The sequence below is a fragment of the Arachis hypogaea genome, chromosome 2, assembly GCF_003086295.3.
Source record: "Arachis hypogaea cultivar Tifrunner chromosome 2, arahy.Tifrunner.gnm2.J5K5, whole genome shotgun sequence".
Lineage (NCBI taxonomy): Eukaryota > Viridiplantae > Streptophyta > Magnoliopsida > Fabales > Fabaceae > Arachis > Arachis hypogaea.
The window spans coordinates 10,482,267-10,491,137 of NC_092037.1; positions in this window are offsets into that span (position 1 = coordinate 10,482,267).

Here is an 8,871-nt window from a genome sequence, read left to right on the forward strand (position 1 = left end):
GGAAAGGGAAGGCAAAAGCTTCCACCTCCGAGTCATGGGAGATGGAGAGATTCATCTCAAGGGTGCATCAAGACCACTTCTATGAAGTTGTGGCCTTGAAGAAGGTGATCCCCGAGGTCCCTTTTTCACTCAAAAAGAGTGAATATCCGGAGATCCGACATGAGATCCGAAGAAGAGGTTGGGAAGTTCTTACCAACCCCATTCAACAAGTCGGAATCTTAATGGTTCAAGAGTTCTATGCCAATGCATAGATCACCAAGAACCATGATCAAAGTGTGAACCCGGATCCAAAGAATTGGCTTTCTATGGTTCGGGGGAAATACTTGGATTTTAGTCCGGAAAATGTAAGGTTGGCATTCAACTTGCCCATGATGCAAGGAGATGAACATCCTTACACTAGAAGGGTCAACTTTGATCAAAGGTTGGACCAAGTCCTCATAGACATCTGTGAAGAGGGCGCCCAATGGAAGAGAGATTCAAGAAGAAAGCCGGTTCAATTGAGAAGGCATGACCTCAAGCCTGTGGCTAGGGGATGGTTGGAGTTTATCCAACGCTCAATCATTCCCACTAGCAACCGGTCCGAAGTTACTATAGACCGGGCTATCATGATTCATAGCATCATGATTGGAGAAGAAATAGAAGTTCATGAGGTTATATCCCAAGAACTTTATAAGGTGGCGGACAAGTCCTCTACCTTGGCAAGGTTAGCCTTTCCTCATCTCATTTGTCACCTCTGTTATTCAGTTGGAGTTGACATAGAGGGAGACATCCCCATTGATGAGGACAAGCCCATCACTAAGAAGAGGATGGAGCAAACAAGAGACCCCTCTCATCATCAAATCCCTGAGATACCTCAAGGGATGCACTTTCCTCTACAAAATTATTGGGAGCAACTAAACACCTCCCTAGGAGAATTGAGTTCCAATATGGGACAACTAAGGGTGGAGCACCAAGAACATTCTATCCTCCTCCATGAAATTAGAGAAGATCAAAGAATCATGAGAGAGGAGCAACAAAGACAAGGAAGAGACATTGAGGAGCTCAAGCACTCCATGGGATCTTCAAGAGGAAGAACAAGCCGCCATCACTAAGGTGGACCCGTTCTTTAATCTCCTTGTTCTTTATTCTCTGTTTTTTGAAAATTATGCTTATGTTTATCTATGTTTGTGTCTTGTGATCATTAGTGTCTTAGTGTCTATGCCTTAAAGTTATGAATGTCCTATGAATCCATCACCTTTCTTGAATGAAAAATGTTCTTAATTGAAAAAGAGAAGAATTGCATGAATTTTAAATTTTATAACAGATTAATTATTTTGATGTGGTGGCAATACTTTTGTTTTCTGAATGTATGCTTAAGCAGTGCATATGTCTTTTGAATTTGTGGTTCATGAATGTTGGCTCTTGAAAGAATGATGAAAAAGGAGACATGTTACTGAGGATCTGAAAAATCATAAAAATGATTCTTGAAGCAAGAAAAAGCAGTGAATACAAAAAAAAAATTCGAAAAAAAGAGAGAAAGAAAAAGAAAAAGAAAAAGAAGGAAAAAGAAAGAAATAAAGTTGTGATCCAAGGAAAAAAGAGTGTGCTTAAGAACCCTGGACACCTCTAATTGGGGACTTTAGCAAAGCTGAGTCACAATCTGAAAAGGTTCACCCAATTATGTGTCTGTGGCATGTATGTATCCGGTGGTAATACTGGAAGACAGAGTGCTTTGGGCCACGGCCAAGACTCATAAAGTAGCTGTGTTCAAGAATCATCATACTTAACTAGGAGAATCAATGACACTATCTGGATTCTGAGTTCCTAAAGAAGCCAATCATTCTGAATTTCAAAGGATAGAGTGAGATGCCAAAACTATTCAGAGGCAAAAAGCTAAAAGCCCCGCTCATCTAATTAATACTGATCTTCATAGATGTTTTTGGAATTCATTGCATATTCTCTTCTTTTTATCTTATTTGATTTTCAGTTGCTTGAGGACAAGCAACAATTTAAGTTTGGTGTTGTGATGAGCGGATAATTTGTACGCTTTTTGGCATTGTTTTTAGTATGTTTTTAGTATGATCTAGTTAGTTTTTAGTATATTTTTATTAGTTTTTAGTTAAAATTCACTTTTCTGGACTTTACTATGAGTTTGTGTGTTTTTCTGTGATTTCAGGTATTTTCTGGCTGAAATTGAGGGACCTGAGCAAAAATCTGATTCAGAGACTAAAAAGGACTGCAGATGATGTTGGATTCTGACCTCCCTGCACTCGAAGTGGATTTTCTGGAGCTACAGAAGCCCAATTGGTGCGATCTTAACGGCGTTGGAAAGTAGACATCCTAGGCTTTCCAGCAATATATGATAGTCCATACTTTGCCCAAGATTTGATGGCCCAAACCGGCGTTCAAAGTCACCCTCAGAATTCCCAGCGTTAAACGCTGGAACTGGCACAAGAATGGGAGTTAAACGCCCAAACTGGCACCAAAGCTGGCGTTTAACTCCAAGAAGAGTCTCTACACGAAAATGCTTCAATGCTCAGCTCAAGCACACACCAAGTGGGCCCGGAAGTGGATTTTTATGTCATTTACTCATTTCTGTACACCCTAGGCTACTAGTTCTCTATATATAGGACCTTTTACTATTGTATTTTCATCTTCTGATCTTTGGAATCTTTTGATCTTTAGATCTTTTGATAATTGGGAGGCTGGCCTCACGGCCATGCCTAGACCTTGTTCTTATGTATTTTCAACGGTGGAGTTTCTACACACCATAGATTAAGGTGTGGAGCTCTGCTGTACCTCGAGTATTAATGCAATTACTATTGTTCTTCTATTCAATTCCGCTTGTTCTTGTTCTAAGATATCACTTGTTCTTCAACTTGATAAATGTGATGATCCGTGACACTCATCATCATTCTCACCTATGAACGCGTGCCTGACAACCACCTCCGTTCTACCTTAGATTGGGTGGATATCTCTTGGATTCTTTAACTTGATGGCGGCATTCAAGAGAATCCGGAAGGTCTAAACCTTGTCTGTGGTATTCTGAGTAGGATTCAATGATTGAATGACTGTGACGAGCTTCAAACTCCTGAGGGCGGGGCGTTAGTGACAGACGCAAAAGAATCACTGGATTCTATTCCGGCCTGATTGAGAACCGACAGATGGATAGCCGTGCCGTGACAGGGTGCGTTGAACATTTCCACTGAGAGGATGGGAGGTAGCCACTGACAACGGTGAAACCCTTGCATACAACTTGCCATGGAAAGGAGTAAGAAGAATTGGATGAAGACAGTAGGAAAGCAGAGAGACGGAAGGGACCAAGCATCTTCATACGCTTATCTGAAATTCCCACCAATGAATTACATAAGTATCTCTATCTTTATCTTTATGTTTTATTCATCATTCATAACCATTTGAGTTTGCCTGACTAAGATTTACAAGGTGACCATAGCTTGCTTCATACCAACAATCTCTGTGGGATCGACCCTTACTCGCATAAGGTTTATTACTTGGACGACCCAGTACACTTGCTGGTTAGTTGTGCGAAGTTGTGATAAAAAGTTGAGATTGGAATTGAGCGTACCATGTTGATGGCGCCATTGATGATCACAATTTCGTGCACCAGTTGCCTTTTCTGCAAATAAAGCAACTCCGCGAAAAGGTTGCCTTAGAGCACCCAAACACAATGCTTTAGATGAGACATTATGGCAACACTTTTTACGAGTTGTATTTTCTAATACATAAATCAACACTTGTCCAGAGTTTTTTAAGTTGCCTTTTCATATACCTAAAGCAACACTTGTGCAAGTTTTTTCTAGTTGTTTTTTCATATACCTAAAGCAACCCTTCGCCAGATTTTTTTAAGTTGCCTTTTTAATAGATCTAATGCAACACTTATGTAAGTTTATTTGCTGTTGTCTTTTTTTAATACCTAAAACAACACCTTATTGAGTTTTTCTTAGGTTCTTTTTTTTTAATATCTAAAACAATATATTTTTTTACCTTTGTTATATTTATATGACATTTGAAGGATATATAACACCCACATTTGAATAAGCTAATAATATATATTGCATATATATTGAAAGGTCTTTCAAGTGCTAATTAACATACTTGTTAAGTTACTAAGTCAAATAAGTAATAAACATAAGTAAGCAAAATACATGTTTTTCTGATGATGAACTTAAACAAAAAAGAAACTAAGTTTTTCTTTTGAAACCAAAAAGACTTTGTGCTTCACCATTGTGCCAAGAATTGCCTTTATGTCTTCAGAAAACTTCATCCAACAATAAGAAAGCTGCATTCAAATTTAAATGAACAAAAAAATTATAGTCAAAATATCAGTTATACAATAACATGTATATTCAAGTGATACAACAATTTAGCACATATATACCTAATCATGATTTGGTAAATGAGTCGATGGAGGAGAATGCCGAGGAACTAAATTTGGATCTTGTACACTATTTGCTGACGATTGCTTAGATCGTAAGAGAGAAAGCGCTTCATCAACATTCATACCAGGAGAAGTTTGTTGCAACATAAGTTTCACAATATCTTCCAATCCTTGCGGTCGTTCCTTATGGTTGTCTAATTCAGTTTTTTAAAGTTGTTACCTTCTCTTCACTTTGTTTTTTGATTTCATCTATTTCTTTATTTTTTTCGTAAGAGAAGTTTTTGTAACAGTTCTTCCAAAACATCAAACTCTTCCTGGATTCTGTTTACCAAAAACTTTTTGAAATGCATTAGTAAGAGTTTCTCCAGCTTCTTGGAGATCATCAAGTTTATCCTATACACACAAATATATGATATGTCAATTTTTAGTGATAAAAATTCAATGAAAGAATCCAATAACCTATTGATAACTAATAGGGGCAGCAATCCAAAATAACCATAAAATAGCAGTCCACGATAGCCATAAAACAGGCATAAAATAGCTATAAAACAGCAATTAAATCAGCCATAAAACAGCCATGAAACAGTCATAAAATAGCCATAAAGTAGATACTAAAACTACCACCACGATAGTCATAAAATAGGCATAAAATCGCCATAGAATAGCAATTGAATCAGCCATAAAACAGCAACCATGACAACCATAAAACAGCCATAAAGTAGATATTAAAACAACAACCACGATAGCCATAAAACAGCCATAAAATAGCAATTAAAATAACAATCCATGATAGATATAAAATAGCCATAAAATAGTTACCATGACAGCCATAAAATAGCCAAAAAACAACAACTAAATCAACCATTAAACAGCCATAAAACAACCATAAAACAGCCACAAAGTAGATACTATAACAACAATCACAATAGCCATAAAACAGCAAAGAAAATAGCATCCATGACAACCATAAAACAGCAACTAAAACAAGAAAATTATAGAGTAACTTACAATAACAGCTTGTGTTTCTACATCAAGTGTTTTCCCTTTTAGTCCAATCCAAGTTGCAACAAACATTTCAGCTTGATTTGGTTCCTCTTTGTTCTTTTTTTTCTCACGCTATAGACCAAGATAGCAATTACAAAGTTATAACATACTAAAATTAGGGGAAATTAACGAGTAGAGAATTTTAACTCAAATGTGACCTTATCAAATCAACACGCACTCTTGCAAAATTGATTGGTGCCATTTTATGCCTCCATTGTTGCTTCTTGCGATTTTCAGAATTTATAACACACATGGCCTATGTTTAAAATAAACAAAGATGAAAAAATATAAAAATTGAAATAATTATACTTGATCATATCAAATAATAATAATTGAAATCCTCTAGCTTACTTTGACAGTCGGAATACTCCAATATGCAATTAGTTTTCAAAATTATATTTCTGGAATTTCCAAAGGATGATTCACCAACATATCCTCAATATTTCTAGAATATAGTTCAAAATGCCTCTTCTTGATTCTTGTTTTGTAATGCTTTCATGCTTTAAAGATTTTAGAAGAATGAACTTTGACTACAAACACATTGATTTCATCATATCATATGAATAAAAAGATTATTAACATATGGCATAAACATAAAGATAAATGAAGCTTACATTAATATACTTCCAAATGCACTTTTTGATTTGCTTAGGCACAGCTTTCCAATTAGTGTATATCAAGGTAATAAAATCACTATTCCTTCCCATTGTTCCAATAAAATTAGTTAAATCCTTCACTCTTTGAGGAGTTGGCCCCACAGCTGCTCCCTGATCAAAAGTCACTTCCTCCCTTTCTTTCCAAGTTCTTGCATAAATCTTTAGGCATCTTATTTTTTATGAATCTTTTTAACCTTTGAAGTATCTAAATTAAAAATTTAAAAATAGTACAAATTAAAATCAAAGACAACCGTAAATCATATATGGAGAGGGATACCGTGAAAGGTATGGAAAGTGCAGCCCCACGCTCATATGGAAATAGAAATTGAATAAGTATATGCACGTTACTATTCACATGGAAAGTGAACCCGTGAATCATATGGAAAGGGAAATTAAACAAGTATATGCACTGTTCATATGGAAAGGGAACCCATGAATCATATATGGAATTGTATAATAGATAATGATAAGAAAAAAATGCAAAACAAATAGCAACAAACAAAATTACATCACCTTCTACATGAGCCTCTTCCATAACTTGATCTCCTTCCATATCAAAATTGTCACTTTCATGTTCACCAACATAATCTTTCTCATAGGGGATATGAACATTTTCTTCATTATTCAAGGATGGCCTAGATCTAGCATCCTTAGTAGTTGAAACTTCAATATGTTCCTCTTCTCTTTCCACATGAATTTTTTGGTCACCCAAAAAAGCATCAAAAGTCATTGCTGGACGCTTTAAGTTATTTTTTGAGTTTGTCAAGTTAGCTGGTTCTTTTTCAGTAGCTCTAGCATCCTCACCAATCGACTCAAAATCATCTTCCTCTTCTCTTTCCACTTCTACTCCTTCTGTATACAAAAAGGCATCAAGAGCCATTGCTGCACACTTTGCCTTGCTCTTTTTTTTTTTAGGAATTGGCTGTTCTTCTAGTTGAACATAACTCCTCACTTGGTTATGGGAAGACCTCAAAGACTGGTTCATAACATTGTCTACAAGTGTTTTATTTCTCCCTTCTATTGAATTCTCCCTACTTTGTTTGTCTCCAATTTCTGAAATCTTCCTCTCAGGTCGTTGTGCTATTAATTTACTTTGCATATGTTATATATATATATATATATATATATATATATATATATATATATATATATATATATATATATATATATATATATATATATATATATATATTTTAAATGCAAATGTAATGAAGGCAACTTGTAGAAGCAGCCAAACTGCACATGCAAGAGGACTCAAGTTTAAACTTAAGGAAGAGCTTTCTTTTGTTAATTGTTGGCTTGCGGTTTTAATTGGTTTTAACATCATCTCAAAATACAAGGAGAAGAAAATTTTGAAAAAGACAAAATATAAAAAGTGACAATGTAGAGACTTATCAACGGACCACGGTCCATGGCAATTCAGCGACAATGATGACCAAAACTAGAAGAAGATAAGCGATGACAACTGGACGAGTTGCTTCTATCACTGGAAACGAAGAGCCTAGGGAAAGCTGCGAGACGTTGAGACGCCAACGAGTGTGACTGAGATGAGACTCGAGTGAGACTAAAAGAGACTCTTGTGGGCTAGTGCCATGTGTAACATCCTAATTACCCTAAACCTTACCTCTAGCCATAAAGTAAAGGATAACTAAGTTCCATGACATTTCTAAGTCTTATATAATAATATACATATATATAGAAAGGAATAATAGTACGAGAAGCCTGGTGAAGCATTACAGCTCAAAAATTGAGATACAAAAGCGCGAAGCATTCATACGATAACTAAAAGCGTAAAGAATAAGATGTCGGTACCAGATAACAAAGTATATGTAGATATATAAGCATAATAGTCATAGAGTACTAGCCGCAGCCCACAGAGTTTAGGCCGACTAGTTATATACAGACTTAATAGAGTTTTATAAAGGTACAACCATAAACAACATGTCTCTCAAGTTTAGCCTTTAAGGCAATAAAGTAATAAAAATACAAAAGATAGAGAGAACTACAACAAAATAATCAAAATGCAAAAGATGATAAAGGATCCTCCGCTCTGTCACCATCACGCAACTCATCGTGGTGGGTTACGACCTACATCTGAAAAACAACAACAGAATATGGTATGAGAACCGGAGGTTCTCAATATGGTAACAATGCCCAGTAATGTAAGATGTAAGATTCCGGGACGCTAGAGGCAATCCTAGAACTTCACATCAAGCATAAGAATCAAACTTAAAGCATAAATAAATCTAAAACCATAACTTTAAAACCATACTGAAATAGGGTATTTGATGTGTGAGCATCTTTTCTATCTTTTCCTAGTGATTTGCATCTAATTTGTTGAGTTTAGTCAAGAATTAATTATATTTTAGCCACTATGGATGCTACTTTGAGTTTTTTGCAATACTGTTTATTCTAGGTAGCATTCGGCAGAATTTGATGGAGTTTCTGCAGCACAAGAATCAAAGCAGATGGCTGCGAGGAGCGACGCGCACGCATGCCTGACGCGTGCGCGTGATTTGGAGGTATCCATGGCGACGCGTCCGCATGACTGACGTGTACGCGTGAATTGAAGATTTGCTCAGCGACGCGTGCGCGTTACCGACACGTCCGCGTGACTCGCAGAAAAGACCATCGACGCGTATTCGTGACCGACGCGTCCGCGTGACTTGCGAAGAAGACCAGTGACGCGTCCGCGTGACTGACGTGTATGCGTGACAGGTGCCACGTGCAGAAAAAGACAGAAAAATGCTGGAGGCGATTTCTGGGCTATTTTGACCCAGTTTTCAGCCCAGA